This window comes from Haemaphysalis longicornis, unplaced genomic scaffold, assembly GCF_048455015.1.
Source record: "Haemaphysalis longicornis isolate Haplotype H1 unplaced genomic scaffold, Haemaphysalis longicornis Haplotype H1 scaffold_8, whole genome shotgun sequence".
Classification (NCBI taxonomy): Eukaryota; Metazoa; Arthropoda; class Arachnida; order Ixodida; family Ixodidae; genus Haemaphysalis; species Haemaphysalis longicornis.
The window spans coordinates 101785219-101805518 of NW_027526445.1; positions in this window are offsets into that span (position 1 = coordinate 101785219).

Here is a 20300-nt window from a genome sequence, read left to right on the forward strand (position 1 = left end):
TTCTGGGATCTCTAACTATTTTTACCTTATTGTTTCTTTCATATAAATGGTTTTCTGTTTTGTGTTGTCTTGATTTTAGTTTGTTTTTATGAATGCTTGTTTATGGTGTACCAGTAGCAAGACCGTAGGGTTGTTCCTGGGCACCAAAAATAAAGGTTCATTGATTGATTATTGATTGATTGATTGATTATTATATTATTATTATTAATGTTATTCCTGGGCACAATTAATATACATGATTGATTGATTTATGATGATGAAGAAATCTTTTACGATTCGGCGCCCTTGCCATCTATAAAGGCGAATGACCGTAAAGCTTCGACCTGTGAAAGTAAATCGCAACAAAAAATCTTTTGAGAAGTAGCGACCTAGAATGTTTTGCACTTAAAAAGCTGAGTGACCCAGGAAATTATCGGCGCAGCTTGGGCTAGTGGTGCAAAGCTTGGAAAACAGCACAGCTGGGGATCTACCTAGCTTCTTCCCACACCGGCAGCGATCGCAGATGATGTGGAGCACTCGGACCCCAGCAGTGCATAGCCATTTCGGGCGGTACTTGAGAGCAGAGAGGATTGAAGTATGTAGTATGTAAAGTATTTTATTCACTGGCAATTGCCGTCATCCCTTTCGCCGTCGTCTTCAGACGGCTTAGCTACGTAGGGTTAGTTCTCTCGTAGTGCGTCCTCGCCACGACAGACCTTAGCATCTCCGTGAGCAGAGCGGTGGCCCTCTCCACGCGAGAATTTTCAAGGAATAGCTTGACAGTCGTCCGCATGGTATTTCTTTCATTTTTTGCTGAAGGAAATGCATGGGACGGTATTGTTGTGTGCGCTCCACGAGGCACGGTCTCACTTGCTCCCGGAATTTTCTGACTTTGTTTTAATTGCGTGTTGGCCGCAGCAACGCGGGCGCTAAGGTGCGCTCGTTCCTTTTTTTGTTTTTTTCTTTTTTGCGAGATTTAAATTTTCACAAGCCCATACGTGACCCTGGACGACACCGGGATGTCGTCGCGAGGTGCGTGCTCATGCGCGCTCGGTATTTTGAAGACGACAGTCTTTCCTTGTGTACCTAAACGGCAGAGTTTTTGCCTGTTCGTCCGTCTGTTTTTCTCTCTTGAAAGGATCAATTTATCATAAAAAAATTCCCCGCATTTCCCCGAGGGGAAGAATGTGAAAGTGCGAATGCACGAGTTGAATTTGCGCGGTTCGGTAATGTTCGCTAAAGAGAGATCACACACACACACACACACAACTACAAAGAAAGAAAGATGCATTTATTCACAGACACCTATTTGTGTTGTCGTTGTACTTGATTGCTAGAGCGGATCTCAGCTTTGAAATTTCGTGTCAGTACTCCTTTAAGCGGGTGCATTTTTCCTTCTCACGCCCGATTCTTGGCCAATCCCCCACGTGGGTATGTTCCATGTCAGCGGCCAGGCAGCGCGCGCCCATCTCCCCCCGTTGCCAAGGAAGACGAGGAGCTTCCTGGCCGATCCCCCACGTGGGTATGTGCCATGTCAGCGGCCAGGCAGCGCGCGCCCATCTCCCCCCGTTGCCAAGGAAGACGAGGAGCGCGCGCACCCGCAGCTGTTGCTATGGGGACTGCGGCGGACGCTTCAGCCTCGCTTAATAAGTGCATTCGCACTTAAAAGCTACTGCTATCAATAATGCAACGTAAACAGAAAAATAGTTAAACAAGTGCAGCGTCAGTTACTACAAAACGAACAGAGGCCGAACACGGCCAGTTACAGACACTTTACAGTTACAGTTACAGACAGTTACAGAAACCCACAAAGTGTTTAAAATATTCTGCAGAGAAACGATTAAAGGACAAAAATTGATAGTTGCTCACAACCCTATGAATAAATGCGAGCTAAACAAGGGAACCAAAACATTCGCTTTATGAATGTAGCAATATACGGAACGATGTTTTCGGTAATGTCACAAGTACTGTACCGCAGCAACACCCGATTCTAACTCGAAAATCAGTTGTAACAACGAAAATTCCTAAGCACACAGGTCTGGAAAGCTGGCATGAATAGTCACCCTTTTGTTCGACATATCTATAAACCAGGTAGACCAATGTTGCAGAAACTCTTCCTCGCCCAAAAGGGCCAACGTGCCTTCGAGAAAGGTCACCAGATGTTGTCTGAAAAAGGAAAGCAAGGGCTACTGCATACGCAGCCTGCGAGTCTGTGCAAGCGCCCTGCAGCGATTACGCCACCGTGCATGATGGCCACATAGTGCGAATAGTTTGCCTAAGGAAATGCCAGGGCACTCTACTCTCAGTTGATACCGTCCAAGGCCCAAACGTGGATCCGCACGGTTATGATGCACCGAAAGCTACGCACTACAGTACAGCTTGAGGAAGTGTGCGCTTGGGATTCTGATTTCGCGCATTTGAGACACTAAGAGTTCCCGGTTACTCCCCATCGATATAATGTCTTTTGTGGGGAGAATTCACCAAGCATTTTTCCACTGGATGTTTTTCGCATTCTTTGTCAGCCTAAATAAAATCAAACCTTACGTTGGGATCCACTCGGCTGCGTGACGCCGCATAACTCTTTTTTCACACAGCGTGGTAGGATGTTCATTCACAATATCAAGATCAGCATCCAGTGCACGATTTTTCATAGCTAAACTAATGACGGCTTTTAAGCGTGTCGACAAGATAGCTGCACTGGGGTGCAAGCTGCTGGCCATTGTCGGACAAAGAACCCGTCTAGAACGACCGAGATAGTAGCGCTTCAAAATTCTGTCCTGAGCTTATGCCTCACTGAGAAGTGCAGAGCCGACACTGAGCGCCAACAGCTGAATCATGAGGTCGATACAAGGAAGACATAACCCTCTGGGCGGCATGGGAGCCGCAGATTATGTCTAGCTAAACGCTCAGTGCATCAATCTCCGAAAAACAAAAAAATATTACAGCGTGTTGTGCTAGTTGGTGCATAGTTTTAAGGGTTGCAAAAAAGTGCGCGTAAAAGACAAGACAATCAGGAAGAGGCAGGACTTATACAGACTCACAACTAGCTTTACTGAAAACACGAACATGTCTGTGAACCTGAACTGACTTCCGTACAACGTAACAGATGCCTCCCTCACACAATTTTTATGGGTTTCATTTAAAAAAGGGCTTCTACTCGTAAAGGTGACGCACCTACGAGCCTTAACCCAGTGGTCTTGCCATATGTCGACCGAGTGGCGCACACTATAAAAAATGTAGCCAAGAGGCACGGAGTGCTTGTAGTGTTTCCTGCCCCTCATAAGTTGGCTAGCTTGTGCCCAAAGATCCTCAAAGAATCAAGAAAAGGACACAGCATGTTTAAAGAAGCATGCTGCACAGTTTCTTCGTTGCGACACGGGAGTTGTATACTCTATACCGCTCACGTGCGTTAAAGCATATTAGGGCCAGAGTTGCCTTTGTATCAATGACCCTTGGAAAGAACACAAGATATCAATGAATAACAAAACAGGGTCCCATATTCCTCACCCCTGTTTCGCCTGTGAGGACTATCAGCCGTTGTTGAATGAAACAAGAGTGCAGAGCAGAAGCCATGAACGAGTCGCCCGCGAGGTGGTAGAAGCCTTTTTTTCTTAAAACCACGGAAATAGGGTGAGCGAGGCAGCTGTTACGTTGTACGGAAGTGAGATTGACTTCGTGAACAGAAAGGTGTATTGATAAGGAAAGACAAAAAAAAAACTGGCTGCTTTGTGCGGATGTGAATATATCCTATATAGGCATATTTATTTTTTCCATTCAGTCAGTTGTAAGTCTGCGGCGGACCTGTTCCTTCCTTATTGTTTTGTCTTTCTCTGGAGGTTTTTTCAACACTTGAAAAAGAAACGAAAAATGCCACGGGACACTTTGTGCGTAACAGGATTGGGAGGCAGAATAATTCTTGAGACAAAAACATTTCGCAAGAAAAACGCATTTAATCAAATACGATTTTTTTAGAAAAAGTGAAGTTGAAATCCGGATCCCGATCAACATTCTTTTTAATATCAACTATCTAGGGCCACAAGTTTGGTGAATCACCATTTCGGGCGAATTGGATTCCGAGAATGTTGAGGTGTCCAACTATTTTTAAGTTGTGGATTGGGGAGAATGTTGCGTTTCCCAGAGGGACGACCGCCCTTTTTGTGACATTTAACTCGACACCTGAAAGTCGGGCACAAGACTCCAAGTCACCCAAAACCGCCGTTTTGCTTCCTGTGTTCCGCGAAAAAGTGGTAACATCACCTGCATACGGAGACACTTTAAAAGAGCCTTGTACGGTCAAGAGGAGACCCTTATTTTCAGTTTGTCTACGAGTTTTCTCAATAAAGGGTCTAGACTTAAGACAAAAACAAGAGGCCACATGGGGCATCCTGGTCTGACGCCTCAATGTATTGCAATTTCACCCTGTATCTCAACATAATGATAAGGTCACTGGATAAATTATCCAAAACTTCCCAGAGAATCTTAGGAAAATCAGAAAGCAACCCATATACAGGAAATATGCCCAGCAGGTACGAATGGTTTACTTATGAAATGCCTATGTTTGGTCTAACGATACACACAGGTCAACAATAACAGTTGGTGCGTATAGGCTAGTATGTCTCGAATTAGGCTATCTAACAGAAAAATATGTACCTGTATGGGATCCAGGCAACCTGATGGAGTCAGAAAAAATTTGGCTTCCGATTACGTGAAGCGATATTTCGGCGCAGCAGCAGTGGGCTGAGGCAGCAGTCACTCATGGGTTATCTCGACCACAGCCCTGATGAGTCCATCTCAGGAAGCGACCGCAAAGTGCATTTTAAGCGGACGCAAACCATAGCCAGGCGCAAGCCCCCATCACTTTCTCGCTAAGCGTCGCGCCCTCGAGCGCCATGTGCGGGCAAAGCATTCTGACCCCTCCCGACCCCACCACACACGGCAATGATTTAAATTCTGGGGCATCAAGGTGGCGATGGCAGCAGTCGGTTGAGTTTACCCTACCGGCCAAACCGCTTTCGTTCGCTGACTAGCCTGATTCACTGTTAATAATTAACATGGACTGCGGCTAGTCCGAGCGGTGGCCATACCGCTTGGATAAGCCAGAGTCAAGTTGAATTATTAACAATGAATCTGGCTAGTTAGTGAGCGTAAGCGGTTTGGCCGGTAGGGTAAAAATCAAGACCACACATGCATCGAAGAACAACAATTTCATCTGTCGCCTTTAATTTTTTTTTGTTTGCGAGAGACTGCAGCGCCGCCTCTCGCCGCCGCTTAGCAACTCTGGGTCGGAAGATGTCGTGACTGGCCGTTCAGCGCACGTAAAACCGCGGGCGCTGTGTGTGGTTCGACGTTGTGTGCGAAGGTTTTTAAGAAAGTTATAATTGTAATTTGCAGTGTCTGAAAGGATGGAAATGCTGCAGGAAAGAATTAGTGTCAACGGCCCTACTGCTGCTTGACGGACTGCCACAATCGCGAAAGGCAGCCTGCCATCCTTCTTCACAAGTTCCTCGGGCAGCCGTGGAGAATAGGCGTCGCATGAAATGGATATCCGCAGTAAGAAAGCCATCATATATTTTGTCAGTGGAAGGAGTAAAATTATAAGTACGATGACTGTTTATGCGCAGCGCAGACACGAAGGGCCGTAAAACTAACACATTTGCTTTTAGTGTTTTATACACATCACGCGCTGCGATGAATCACATGCCGTCGTTCTGTTTCCATCAAACGGCTTCCGCCACTATTGTGTTTTCAGCAGTAACCTTTTTTTAGCGACCTTCACGGCACCGAATGGATATCAAAAGGCTGCACCAGAATATGTTCACTGCACTTCGCGGGTGATGCGAAAGCAATGTCAATACGGTCAATATGCCTTCAGGTTATTGTCCTACTTTGTTCGCTGAGGTAAACAGAGTTCGGCCACTTATTCCAAGCTAGAGCATGGCAAGCTATCAAAGGCAAGGTTGCATTCACTCGCGCGGGCTTCTTTATGCGTTTTGCGTACTCTAAAAGTTGAGGTTATTATTGTTTAAGCAGAGGATGGGGCGTAGGAGTAAATACTTTTTTGGATATTTCTGAACGGCCTGAACAAACTGTATCACAGTTAGCCTCTCAGACGACTCTAACATTACTTACAAGATAGAAGCCGAAACTAAACGGAATCTTCGTAAAGACAACCGCAGCTCCGCAGCAGATTTCCATCAGTGTGGAACTGCGTTTACTTTGTCATCAGCTAATAACTTTTGGAATCCGCGGTTAATTAGTGCCAACACCAACCGAGCTGAACAAGGGCAACCGAAAACGTAACTGTACTCTGGCTGCGCAAACAGGAAACAAACAACACAAACACAATTCTGTCGTGGAGCGCTGTTGCATACGCTGGGGCCACTTTATTAAGCTGTGATACAAGAAAAATTAACACTTACCTTAATTGGCGCTGTAAATAAGCTTCCGTTACTTATAATGGGACTTCGCCACGATGTCCGTCCCATCCATTTCTTTAACGCCGTAAACGCGCGCCGGAACGTACAATCTGTAACTTCTCGCGCACGCGAGGCCGACAGTAGTAGTTCAGGCCAGTAATTGTCCCGAAATTGCACAGAAGAATTTGAGACATGGGAAACTATTTGCCAGAACTGTCTTCAAGCTCGAGACACCTTTCGAAAACAATCGCAGAATCGCAAAAACTGATAACCGAGAGGTGCCAATACACGAAAGAACGCCCGCCGTCTGGCTCTCACTGACCCAAAGTTAGCTCAAACTTCCGCGAGGCGGCGCTGGGTGTGCTTATTCGTCGCGCCCTCTGAGCAGTGACTGGTGCCTATAGTGATCACTCAGCGCAGTAGACCATGATGTATCACTGAGTAGCCGCCTTCCCCTCTTTGTCCAACTGCTTTTTATGTGATAATATTCCCACCTGCAAAACATTAACGTACTTCTACAAGCACGGGCCGGGGACTGCTCCCATCCGGTATCCAGTACAGCGAGCCTCTCTTGTGTTGTTTCGCAACTGCAACTGATCAGTCCAAATTGATGTTACTCAGCCGGTCAAACCGCTTCCCTCACTGACTAGCCAGCGTCGCTATCTATACGTAACAGTAACTCTGGCTAGTCAGTGAGCGGAAGCGGTTGGTCCTGTTGTGCGAAATCACTTTTGACTGGTCCCATCGCCGTCATGATGCGATACTAATTACACCGTTGACTTGCACTCTTTGGAGAGCGCTGGCTCGCGCCACCACGCCAAACCGCCCTATGCCCAACCTCCCAAGTGCGCTGTCAAAAGAGTGGACTCCTCAATCCAAACCCAGACCACCCGTGTCAGCCCAAATGCATGGTGTGCCAAGGCACTCGCATCACCGGCTCTGCAGAACGCCGGTCTAGATTCAAGCCAAGACGAAGACCACCACCCTTCAACAAACAGGAGCACCTACCCTAGCAACAGCCACCACCACTACCACCGCGACCTGTACGCGGCTGCCAACAAGAATGGCCTGATGTCCTTGAGCGAGGAGAAAGAAGCCTCTCCAATTCATCGGACAACAAAAAGTGTCGCTCAACGAGCAAAGAGGAAGGGACTCAACCACCACCTCCGCTGACTCAGCCCAACAATAAGTAGGTGAGCTTGGGCAGCACTGGATCCTAGCCTCCTCATAATCAACATTAAACACCCAATCATTCAACTGCACATGCGAACGAATTAGCTAGCATGCGAGGGGAAATCGAAGCGCTCAAACATAGCATGGTAAAACTGAAAAACGACAACTTGCCTTCACACAAAGAGAACCAGGCGCTGTGCAACAGCCTATCACAGGCAACATACACAGCAGAAGCAGAGGCTAACTCTGCCCTTATTAAAAAACGGGTTGTAGAGACTCCCGTAACTAAGGAGGTAACTAGTAAACTGTCTTCCCACGATTAACAACTCGACATTTTCAACAAAAGGCTCAACAGGTTACAACAAACCCTTGAAAGCAAATTTCAGGACATCGTCAGGAAACTTCACAACACCATGGAGCTCCAAAACAACATTATGAAAGGCATCCAATCACCACAGCCTCTTCAGGTACTAACAGACACCCCGCAACTGTCCCCGGAACCTGATGTTGAACGCGGAGGGAACAAATCGTACCATTATTGTCCGGCAGCGGAACTGCCTGGGGTATAAACGTACACGACCCGCCTTACAATTACTGGTTCAATCTCAAGGTAACCCGCCGGGCTAAATTGCTATGCAGGAAACAAATACGCACGCGAGGTTAACGGGCTACAAGGCTTTTGAAAGTCAACATTACACGTAAATGGCGGTATTTGTCAACCGCACCCTCACAGCAGCTCGTCAACACTTCGATAGCGTTGGCCCCGCACGGGGCACCTTGAGTAATCTTGGTGACGGTACTGGCGATACCGCGGACCCCGAGCCCCCAACGTAAGCTGTGCCCTACCATGGTGATGTGTTTTTAAGGTGAAGGGTAGAAACCTCCAACGGTGACCGTCGGAGCCTTGGTCAAGCTCCGGCCGATGGGCTCCCTGCCTGTCTACCAGGTTAGGGAGCTCCGGGACCTCTTTGACTACCAGGGTAAGGTCAAAGGAGGAAGTATCCCCGTCTCCCTGCTTTTATACTATGATATATGGCTTCCAAATTTTCCAAATCCAAAGATCGGCCCCCTAAAAGGGGCCGCACCGAAGTATCCTTTCCTCCGTTGCCAACGACGAGATTCCCAAAGCCGGACAACTCTGCTAGGTTTTTGGTAATCGAATCTGTTTATGCGTCGAACCCCCTTGCCACGAAGTCTGTCCTCCTGATCTCCAAATTTTTTGAGGGCATTGTTGGTCAGTCCTACAAAGCCAAAAAACTCAGAACAGGAGAAGTTCTTGTAGAAGTGAATAACAAGCAACAAGCTACAAATCTCTTGACTCAAACTCGCATAGCGGATCTCGACATCAGGGTCACACCCCACCGCAGCCTTAATAGCTCCAAGGGTGTGATCTCTGAGTCAGATCTAATGAATGAAACTGACACCGATCTGTTGGAAGGCCTTAAGGACCAAGGTGTGATAGCAGTGAGGCGTATCATGATTCGTAGAGATAACAAGGAAATCCTAACAAAACATGTAATATTGACTTTTGACCATTCCACAGTTCCTGAATCAGTAAATGCAGGTTTCATTCATTGCCCCGTCAGGCCATACATCCCAACCCCCGCCGGTATTTTAAATGCCAGCGGTTTGGGCATGGCACTACCGCCTGCCGTGGCCGACTAACATGCGCCAAGTGCGCACAACACGATCATCCATCAGACAACTGCCCATCGCAAACCCTCATGTGTGTAACTGCAAGGGGCCCCACGGGGCCTACTCTAGAACATGCGAGAAATTCAAACAGGAGAAGGAGATCATCAAGGTGAAAGTCACTGAGAACCTTACCTTCCCAGAGGCGCGAAAGAGGTTCGCCTCTTTCCCCCTGGGGAGGTACGCCGACGCAGCTCGCCGGGGGGCGGAACGGCGTCTCGTTTCCACAGGGACCCAGTTCAGCGAGTCTGACCTGGTCCCTCCCTCATCCCCCCCATGGGTTGCCTCTGGCAGCCCAACCCGCCATCACGCCGCTTGCTGAGGCAGCAGCGGTTGTGGTGGCAACCTCTTCCGTCGGGACCGCTGCCGCTCCCGCCTCTGTCTCCCCATCCTCCAGTGCGTTGGAGGGTACCGAGGTGATGGACACCACGGGCCCCGCACCGGTTCCCACCGCCACTGCACCGCCCGTGCCACGTCTGGCGCCCCGGATGCCCTCGGCGGTGGCGGCTCAAACGAAGGGCTCCCGAGGGGGGGCCAATTCCGGGGGGCCCGGTCCGTCGGGCACCCCTCGGACATCCGACGACGAGATGGATGTCGGGCCGTTCCTGCCTGCAACTCCGCGCAAGGAACGCGTCCCGACGCCAAAGCCTCCCGACAAGCCAAAAAAGGCGAGAGTCACAGCCCCGAAAGACGACGCATAAACAAACACACACACTCCAGTAGCCCTCACACTAAATAATGGGAAGAGAAAACATAATGCAATGGAACTGTAGAGGCCTAATTAAAAATCTTGACGATGTATACGAACTACTGCATGCTAATCAGCCAAGTGTAATGTGTGTTCAGGAAACACATTTGAATTTCAAGCACACAAATTTCTTGAATAGTTACATGGTCTTCAGAAAGGACAGGGATGGCTGCACACACTTTTCTGGCGGTGTGGCCATAATTGCCCGGAAATCCTTAGCCTGCCACCCTGTCACTCTGAACACTGTCCTCGAGGCTGTAGCAATGCGTACGATAATATTTAATAGGTTGATAACTGTATGCTCCATTTACATTCCTCCTGATTTTGCACTTCTGAGCTCTGATTTCGAGGCACTGGTTGACCAGCTGCCCGAACCATACATACTAACAGGCGACCTTAATGCGCACAACTCTCTTTGGGGCTCCTCCAGAACAGATGCCCGCGGTCGCCTGATAGAGAAGTTTCTTATATCCTCCGGAGCATGCCTTTTCAACAAAAAGCAGCCTACATACCAAACTTGGGACATAATACATACTCACATCTCGACTTGGCTATTGGTTCTGCAATTCTCTTTTCATGTCTTGAGTGGGGCGTGGGCACTGACCCATATGGTAGTGACCACTTCCCCACTTCCCTAACATATATAGGTAAAGGCCCATGCAGTACATCTTCCCATAAAAGGTTTAATGAATCAAAAGCAAACTGGAGCACATTCACACAAACATGTCAACTACACCACACATCCATAAAACACCTACACTTCGAGGAAGCAGCCCAACTCGTCACGGCGCACATTCTCGACGCTGCCGAAAAGTCCATTCCCCACGCCTCCAGCGCTCCGCGTAACCAAAGGAGGCCGTGGTGGAATGAGGACTGTAGGCGGTCGCGAGAAGCCCAGAACAAGGCGTGGGGTGTCCTTCGCCGGTACCCCACGTCAGATAACCTCATTTCTTTTAAACGGGCAAAGGCTTTTGGGAAGCGAGTGCGTCGTGAGGCGAAAAGGGAGAGTTGGCGCACCTTCCTCACTTCCATAAACTCATACACTGACACGCGAAAAGTATGGACACGAATACGTAAACTTAAAGGACAACAGACCCACAGCCTGCCCCTGGTTAGTACAACAGGGGACACACTGGAAGACCAGGCTAACACACTCGCACAACACTTCCAACATGTGTCCAGTTCAGTGCACTACACCAACACTTTCATAAAACATAAATATCCGGTGAGAAGAAGTCCTTGCGAGACCGTAATAAGTCGACGTCATTTTATAACACCCCCTTCTCAGTGCATGAGCTGAAGATCGCACTTAGTACTTGTAAACCTTCAGCTCCAGGCGCAGACAACAATACATACACTATGATTCAACACTTGCACAGAGACGCACTTGAAACCCTCCTTCACCTCTAGAACAAAATATTTCTTTCGGGGCACCTCCCAGGGTCATGGAGGGAGGCCATCGTAGTGGCCTTTCTGAAAGAGGGGAAGGACCCTTCCTCTCCCGCAAGTTATCGTCCCATCGCCCTCACAAGCTGCCTGTGTAAGCTGTTCGAGAAGATGATCAATAGGAGACTCATGTACTTAGAGTACAATGGTCTTCTCCACAGCTGCCAGGCTGGCTTCAGGGCTGGGAGATCCACCAACGATCAACTGGTTGTGTTGGAATCGTATGTAAAAGATGCCTTTATCCATAATCAGTTTTGTATAACAGTCTTCTTTGATATGGAAAAGGCCTATGACACTGCCTGGTGGTATGGCATCTTGAGTGATCTCAAGTCGTTTGGTGTCTCCGGCAACATGCTGAACACCCTCGCTAGCTACATGTCGGAAAGGACCTTTCGAGTGAGGGTTGGCAGTGCACTTTCCAATGTATATGTGCAGGAAAATGGCGTTCCTCAAGGCGGTGTCCTGAGCTGCACGCTATTCATTGTTAAGATGAACTTGCTCCGGAAGGCATTGCCACCAACCATTTCGTGTTCTGTATATGTAGATCACGTCCAAATATCTTTTAAGTCATGTAACCTCTCAATTTGTGAACGCCAAGTCCAGCTTGGGGTGAACAGACTTGCTGGCTGGGCGGACACAAACAGTTTTAAACTCAACCCTGTAAAAAGCAGTTGTGTTGTGTTCTCCCGGAAGCGCGGAATTCATGCCGACCCTGATATCTCTATTAATGGTGTAGTAATGCCTGTCAGAGGGGAACAGAAGTTTTTGGGAATAATATTCGACAGTAAACTCACATTTATCCCTTACTTGAAACACCTTAAACAGAAATGCCTAAAAACAATGAACATTCTTAAAGTCCTGTCACACCAATCTTATGGTGCTGACAAGCAGCTCCTCCTGCGGCTTTATACGGCAGTGGTAGGATCTCGCTTGGATTATGGCAATGTTGCTTATGGGTCCGCGACGAAGACGGCACTAAAAATGCTTGACCCGGTGCTTCATTTGGGGCTTCGTCTTGCCTGTGGCGCTTTTCGCACTAGCCCCGTTGAAAGCCTCTATGCAGAGTGTCACAAATGGTCTCTGTATTACCAGAGGACATACACTAACCTGTTGTATGAATGAATGAATGAATTTATTGTAAAGAAAAACGAAAGAAAAATTGTCAAGAAAAAAGACCACCAGCAGGCGTAAATTGTTACACCTAGGGGTGGACACCGGAACGCCCTGTTGTAGCCTCAAAAATCATGTCTATGACAAATCATCTTTTTAATTCAACCATTCATGAAGCGTCATCAGAGCAGCTCTTTGCAAATCATCCATCTATTTCCATGCCGTTCCCTCTCAGAGTGAGAGCAGAAGCTTCTGAGCTGGCTGTGTCACTTTCACACATCCACAACACACCCATTACTGATTTTATTGCGCCGTGGAAACTCCGGGCAGTTTGTTGCGACTTGTCCTTTCTGCAATTTGACAAAAACAGGGCACCAAGGGTAGCCATTATTCAGCATTTCCTCTTCCTGAAGGAGAAGTATCAATGCGCAGAGTATTACTGCGACGCATCAAAGACAGCTACGGCTGTGTCTTGTGCTACGCATGGGCCGAACCTCAACGTGTGTAAAAGAATGAACTCCGCCAACAGCATTTTTACGGCTGAAGCCCACGGCATTTTACTTGTTTTACATCACATCGTTCAACATCAAATTTCAAAGTCCATAGTGTTTACAGATTCTCTTAGTGTTGTACCTGCACTTTTGTCAAGAAAACGCTCAAAAAATTATGTAATCAATCTTGTTTTTAAGGCCCTTATGTCGGCATACGCCTCAAGTCTTGGAATAACAATATGTTGGGTTCCTGGCCACTGTGGAATAGCCGGGAATGAAACTGCAGATCAAATGGCCTCTGCTGGTACACTCTTGAATACAGTGGACATAGCAACAGTGCCGTACACAGACATGAAGCCACACATTAGAGACCAACTTCGCAACGCATGGCAAACACACTGGAGTGAACAGACAGATAACAAGTTACACGTAATAAAACCACACTTGGGAGCATACACTACTGACTCACACAACAGACACATTGAAGTTACCTTAGCTAGGTTGCGGATAGGCCATACACATGCAACACACTCACACCTGCTCACTGGCTGTCCAAGACCCATGTGTAGAAGGTGTGGGAAGGGCCTATCCGTAGTCCACATCTTAATTACATGCAAGGCACTTGACACAACAAGACACAGACACTTCAAGGAACTATACAAACAACACATTCCGCAACACCCTTTCTTGTTTTTGGGTGACAATGCCATCGTCTCTGTGCAACGCGTTTTTAAATATTTGTCTGATGTTAACTTTTTAAACCTCATATCCTATCATGCGTAATCAACACTGGCCCTATACACCAGCCATCTCCACTGGTTTTATTTGACTCTACTGTTATTCTGGCTTAGACATTTTAGTAGCCCCTGTTTTCTCTTGTATAATTTTGCTGGGCGCTCTTTGCCCCAGCTGGCCTTGCGCCAAAAAAACCTAACCATCATCATCCATCACTTTGATAGCGTTAGTATTCCCCACGACCTAATAACAGTAACCCCAAAAAACGGCTCGCCAAAAAGCTTCTTTTTGAACGTACACAGCTCTCAAAAACCGCCTCTTGTCGCTAACTCGTAGGGAGGCCAGACCACACGTGCTGGTATTTGTGGGAGACTAACTCCCCAAACACGGCATGGGGATGTAGGAAAAGCACTGGTAAAGAAACAGACCTATTGGATCAGGCACAACAAAACCATCTTAACAATCTTAACGACCCAAATACAGTCACCAGAGTCGGCAATACTGCACAAGCAGACACCAGCCCCGACCTTACCTTCACCTTAAACATTAAGAAAGAGAACTCTAACAACACCGGACATACATTAGGCAGTGATCACTGCAATATAGAAACTAATATAATACCCACTGGCAGGGTTAACTATGTCACCCGCCAACAAAGACTAACAGTGTGGGATGACTTCTGGCCGCTCCGAGGCAGCAAAGTAGAAGATTCCCAAATTACAGACATTGAGAACTGGACCGCATACTTCTATGGGACATCAAATCTGTAATGAAGCAAATCGATGCAGATATTCCTTCCTTAGCCATGGACTCCTCGCTCGCCAATCTCTGGGAAGCATCCAAAGACGCTGGTGAAGGAATAAATTCAGAAGAAATCTTAAACTACGAATAGCCGCACTGGAGTCGGTAATTCAAAAAACATGCTTTTAAACGTTCTCAAAACCAGCGGGACGAGATTAGCGACCGTCTCCAGGGCAACCTACACCTAAAGAAAACGTAGCAACTTCTCCGGCACTTAATTGATCCCACTCTTAGTAAGACACAACAAAATTGTCGCCTAACTCAGATCATACAGAAACACCAAGGATCGGATTCGGAACTCCTAGATGCGCTTCGCGACATAAACCTTCCCCCCCACCCCAAGATCACAACTACCACCATACACAGGACTTCCCAAAATTGTACTGGACCAAAATATTACAGAGATGGAAGTAAGAGCACCACTAGCAAAACTCCAATCCAACTCAGCCCATGGCGCAGTCCAAATCACAAATAAAGCATTACGCAACCTAGACGATACGTCAATCGCATTACTAACTGAGAGAGAAAGAGAAACAACTTTATTTTTTCCCAGAAAGCCAGAAGTTGGATGGAGTGGGACTTCCCTGCCCTTCTTTTCAATCGTGGGCCAGGAGTCCTTGACCAGTGGCGGCTTCTTCAGCTTCTTGGAGTACTTCAACGAATGCTGGTGAACCGGAACTATACCCAAATAGTGGAAGCGTGCCAAAACTATACTTAATTCCTAAGCCAAAAAAATCACTAGAATTTGAACACCTCCGCCCCATTTCTTTTACGACATGCCTTGGTAAGCTCATAGAGCACGTCATCCATGAACGACTCATACATTATATAACTGACACCAATCAGTTTCCATACACCATGGTGGCTTCCGGCCAAGTATGTCCACACAAGACGCCATGCTCAGGATTTAACATCACATCATAGAACCAAGAACCAACAGTTACGACTCCGCTGCAATTCATACTCTGGACTTAACCAAATTATTCGACAATGTCACCCATGGCGCAGTTCTCGCAGACTTACAATCAGTGAATCCAGGGGAATGAATGTATTCTTATGTTAGAGACTTCCTAACTAATCGAACGGCCACCCTTCACGTCGGTGGCCTTCACACCCCCTCGATAGACGTAGGTGGCCGCGACACGCCCAAGGGAACGCAGCAACTACGGATGCATACATGAGCCATGTGTAGCGTGCAACGCTGTCAAGTGACGTCGTCAGAGAAAAATGAGCAGGAGGCAACACACAAGGTCCGTGAATGCACGTATAAACCAAACATAAAAAAACGCGAAAACACAAGCATTCGTGTGCTTTCGTGACGGCATTCGATGGAACTTTTGCCTTCTCCCCCACCAGTGAGAGCACCCACCAGCTAATGAATAACGGGGATATGAGGCAAGGGCTACACTAATTTCACAAGTCTGGACTAGCGCTAGGGGCAGACAAACACAACCGCTTACTTGCGTCCGCTACGTCGTCTGAGTCGGTTGATAACACGCGGTGGATTTTCACACGGCAGTTGTACATCAAGTCCGAAACCTTATCGATCGGGTTGACAAGACACGGATGTTAACCTTGCGTTAAAAGCAGGTTAGTTTTTTTCAAATTTGGTAGATTGTTTGTTCGAGTTTGTTAGATTGTTAAGAAGAGATGCATGGTCCGGCTGTTGTAATGACTAGCCTGGAAGTCCTGCCACCGCCGCGTGACGACAAAGGGTTTGGACACCCCTCGTAGGACGCGTTTCGTGTCTTCGTCGATGGAGGAGTCGCAGAGTCCGTGGTTGCGGTCACCTCGGGCCTTGGCCGCTTTAATACGGGCGGGGTCTTCTGGCTAGGACGACGGGAGCTGTTGTACGAGAATCCGCAGAGGCTCTGTCTTCTGTGTCGATGCCTGTGGAGCTGGGGGTGAAAGAGACGTTTCGTTGGATGAAGACTATGAGATACCCGCTGTTCCTCCTTCCCAGACGTCGTCCACAGTGCAACAGCAGTTCTACAATAAGCACGAATACCCGCAGCCATGCCTAAACTTCGACATTCGGTGACAATTTTCCTAATTGTCAAATTTGTTGAACAAGAACAAGAGATTGCACATATGTAGAGCAGAAAATCAAAGCATCATTGAATATTGCAGTGTTCCTATATATAAAAATAACGGATGCTTGATTCTTCCGACAGCAAATGAAATACAACATCCACTCCACAAAAAACATCCACTCCGTCGCGTGCTTTCGTCCGCGCCACTACTACCGCTGGCGTATTTTCTAAAATAAAAGGGCAACATTTAACAAAGATTCTACGATTTTGGTTTCACAATTCACGTGGACCGCACGTAGAGAAAGGCAACTTGATTGATTAAACATTGAACTAGAGCGCTTCAATTTACGCGCGGCTCCGCCGTACTGCAGCGTCCGTATCGAGACATCCACCTGACACAGTAAAAATCGGTTAATTAAAACTGACTTGAGCGAACCTCCAGCGTGTCTACATTTGTAGGAGCGCGACCGGAGAGGAACAGCATGATAGTTGAGTTGGAAAGCGAAAGGAGGCATTTACTTGGCAAACGTCGACGAAATGCTATTGTCTTTTCTGTACATTTCCAATGGAAGGAGCATTTCACGTGGGCACAATTTTTTTTGCGAGCACAAGCTCAACCCTACACAGTTCTGCTGTCAAAAGTTTTTATGCTAAGGGACAACCGTGCACCTGTAAGTTTTCCTCCCGCGTTGTAGGTACCTTACTCTCTGTAAAACGCACCAAAGTAATCTGTTCAAACTCGCTGGACAGTAGTAAGTTCACATCGTCCGATTATACTTCCTAGTTGCTAGTTTTCACGGTTACTGCGGTCATGTCATCACTGAGCATTATCAAACCTAAATTCGTGTGCATCACCCCGGTCCTACACCTCTGCCCTACCAGTGCGAGCATAATGCGCCAATCGCTATTGTGTGAGTTTTACGTGAAATCGCCGCCCAAAATGTCCCGCCGGGAGCGCTTCAATCTGGTGAGAACAAAAACCAGTAAACATCCCACCAGGAACCCTTCAAGAAACAACACAAAACAGCAAGCCGAGGTATGGAAACGTTCCCTTTTACACCGGATTATACATGCAAGGTTTGCGCGGTAACCAGGAATACACAGCTTCAACGTAATAAATATTTGAAGTCCATCACACGTGCCGCGCAGAGCTCCTAGTATGCTCCCTCTATCGCCATTCTTCTTCCATTCATTTAAAAAAACAATGCGGGGGTGTGCGCTCTTTTTACAATAGGTCTGCGCATGTCTGATTTTTTCTTCTGACGTTGATAACGCCGAACATGCTTACAAAAATATCGACAGACACGCCACTTAAAAAAACGGCAGGCCAAATTGGAATTTCATTTTGCCTCGGATATAGCTATAGTTGTTCTGACAATTCTAATCTATGGCAAGAAACAGAAATAGCAGAATCATGTTGACTTGCGGCATGACGAATATGCTCAGAGTCAGGGGTAGCTGTATATAGGAGACATCGTAAGGAATAAATAGCTATATTATATCAGAAAAGAACAGTCATTCATATACGGATATATATCAGAATTGGATGCTCGAACGATTTCGATATCAGTGAAATAGGTTCTCACAACCGAGCAAAATCCATAAATAAAATTAAATAGAGACAGCAATCCAAACCGGTAAAAATGGAGGTAGAAATAAAGCAACGAAGGTGGAGCTTGATATGGGGAAATACGGAATATCTGCGCTCTGACACCAATCTTTAAACACTACGAACAAAGCTTGTCAAATTATCAGGATGGTTCTATGTCGAGAGGGATGCCAAACATAAGCTCATTAGGAAGGAGAACAATATAACACAATCACTTCAATTACGTGTCTGTAGTTGCAACTGAATCTGCGCTGGACAAGACGCGTAAAGCGATAAAGGCAGGGATATCTGCAGAAGATAGCACGAAAACCATGGGTGTCTGACTTATATTCATAGCAGCCTATCCGCATTATCAAGAAGGCAGTGTGTTGGCATGACGCTTTATTGAAGATGTTTTACCGACATATGTCTTCTGGTGGAGCCACGGGAGCACTGTCCACGAATTGATGAACAGATGTAATCTCAGGTGTTTTTATGGAAGCTTCTATTAAAATACTGAATGCTATCATTGCCATAAATTGGTTCGCTGCTTGCATGACAACATATGACCTAGACATAACACAGAAAACAAAATACCGAGTTTAAAAGTAACTGCCTTGAATACACTTTTCTTCATTAACGATATTTCACGCAGGTACGAAAAAGAATTGAGCTCAACTCATTGAGGGCATAAAAGCTATTTTCCAAGTTTCTGCTATGGAATGCAGCGAAGCAACATCTGGGCAATCAGGTGTACTGAAGGCGGCGGCTTTGAATAACTTTCGGTCACCTGGGGATGTTTAACGTGCCCCGAAATATCCGCAAAGGGGGGATCAGCTTCTGTCCTCCATCTCAAGTTAATTTGAAGCACCGCACCAAGGCCAGAGCTAGCGATATTCGGGTTCAGCAGTAAAACGCCTTAGTCACTGTGTTACCACGGAGGGCAGAAAAAGCTGCGTAATATGGCAACAGATACTTCATTGACACAAAGGTAGAGACGTGGTGATAGTGTACGTAACATTAAGGACAGGTGGTGCCTGGTCGCAAGCAATGATGAACAGTGAAGGACGACCTACAAGGCCACCTTAGATGGGCCGAGAACAGCCACGCAATTGTTACCCGGGGTACGCAAGAGAGGATATTTAGCTTAAAGTTTAACGAAATATCCGCAAAAGGGGTTGAACTTCTCGCCACCCTCTGAGGTTATTTTAATGCACCGCGTCAAGGATAGAACTCGCGACCTTCTGGTTCAGCAGTGGAACGCCTTAGTCAATGTGTTACCACGGAGGGCAGAAAAAGCTGCATAATGTGGCAAGAGGTGCTTCATTTACACAAAGGTATAGATATGGTGAGAGTGGACGCTAAATAGCGACATCAAGGACAGGTGGCGCCTGGTGGCAAGCAGCGATGAACACTCAAGGACTAGTGCAAGGCCACCTTGGTTCGGCAACTCAACTGTATACCGTGCTAAGGAAGGGAGGACGTATTCTTTTCGCGAAATAATAATGACCTGATTTGATATAAAAATACACTATTTAAAATTTACTTTTGTGTATAGTCACGAACACACGGAAGACAAAATGTAAAACGTGCCTGGATGATTTAAAGGGACAGGGAAGTGAACTTTTCGATGTACCGTTCCGGCTTGAACTGCGCACAGTGGGTAAAATGAACGAACTTTTTATCGTCTACGCAGGTGATACGCCGGTATTTCTGTTATAGTGCCTGAAAGAACAAAAAATACAATGCGCAGTCTGCGGCGGCTGCACTAATTGTAGGGTTTAACGCGCCGACGCAACGCAGGCGATGAGGCGCACCGTAGTGGAGGGCTCCGGATTAATTTTGACCACCTGGGGATCTTTAACGTGCGCCGAAATCTCGCACACACGGGCGTTTTTGCTTTTCGCCTCCATCAGAAAAGCGGCCGCCGCGGCCGGGAATCGAACCCGCGACCTCGTGCTCAGCAGCGCAACGCCTTAGCCACTGAGCCACCGCGGCGGGTACGCGGCTGCATTAAGAGCAGTGAAGTAATTACAAAATGCTACGTGATTGGACGATGTCTAATATTGGAACTCGAACAAGTTTCGG